This window comes from Plasmodium gallinaceum (assembly GCF_900005855.1).
Source record: "Plasmodium gallinaceum strain 8A genome assembly, contig: PGAL8A_v1_21, whole genome shotgun sequence".
Classification (NCBI taxonomy): domain Eukaryota; phylum Apicomplexa; class Aconoidasida; order Haemosporida; family Plasmodiidae; genus Plasmodium; species Plasmodium gallinaceum.
In genome coordinates this window covers 699,263-700,650 of record NW_021628323.1, presented here as the reverse complement: position 1 = coordinate 700,650, position 1,388 = coordinate 699,263, and positions in this window count along the sequence as shown.

The following is a 1,388-nucleotide window of genomic DNA, read 5'->3' as shown; positions in this document are numbered from 1 at the left end:
ATATCCTTTTTTTTTTTTTTATCCCATAATTTTTAATTTTTTCTATAGAACTATATAAGGTGCATATATTTATGTACATATGTTATATGATTTTTTACTAATTATTGTTATTATCATATAAGAACAATAATAGTTCTAATTAATATAAAATATATTATTTTATTTTACAAATTAACATATATATATATGTGTATATATGTGTATTTACATAACATATCATTTGCATTTATGTATTTTCATAGTTTAAGAAAAATTTCTTTTTTAAATTTTTACATATAGAAGTAGAAAATCAAAAAGAGAAAAATTCGTAGATAAACAAAAGTGTTATTTATCTATAATACAACATAATAATTATATGTATTTATATATATCTAAATATTTATATCTATTTATATATATATCCATATCTATCCATCTCTCTATCTCTATATATATGAAGCTATTAGTATAATACTCATATTTTTCTATATAGAATATATTATTTTTATTTATCTTCATTAAGATTATGTTTTTATTCATAAAAGAAGTAACATTATATTAAGAAATAAGAAAAAAAAAAATTGTGTAGATAAAAATATATTTAATTATATTTTTAAAATTCATATTTCACATAAATATAAATGATAGTTAAGTATGTAAATATATATAACTTAAATACTTTTTTTTTTTTTTTTTGTGATGAGAAATTATTATTAAAAAAAAAAAATAATTAGATTTTTTCTGACATTTTGGTTCGATAGTACGATGCTAAATTAAAATTATATAAATTTTTTTTTTTTTTTTTTTTTTTTTTTTTTTTTTTGTTAAATTGATTTGAATTGTTAAATATTTACTTGTTTATATTTATTGTTGTTTATTTCATATTTTTATTTTATATTATTTTTTTATATTAATAATTTTGTGAATTTTTCTGGTTTTTAAAAATATGATTTACACATGTTTTGGTATTGTCTAAATTTTTTTTTCATGTATTCTCAAAAAATATATATATATATATATATATATTTATATATATATAAGAATTTATTTGAAAATAAAATTCTGCTACTTTTTTAATATTCTACATTATAATAAAAGAATATTATTATATTTGTTTGCATAAATTTTTGATATTTTAGAATAATATTTATTTTTAACAACATATGTATATATGCATGTAAAAAATTTTGTTTATATATTTTTTTATTTTAGAAAAAATATTATTTTTTTTAATATTTTTCAAAAAAATATTTATATACTAATTAATTTTTCTTCTTTTCTTTTTTTTAAATTGAATAGATATAAGAATTGTAATTAAAAATAAAATTTTTTTTGGTATAATCAAAAGAAAAAGAAAGAAAAAAATTAGAAAGAAAAAAGAAAAAAAAAAAAAAAAAAAAAAAAAAAAT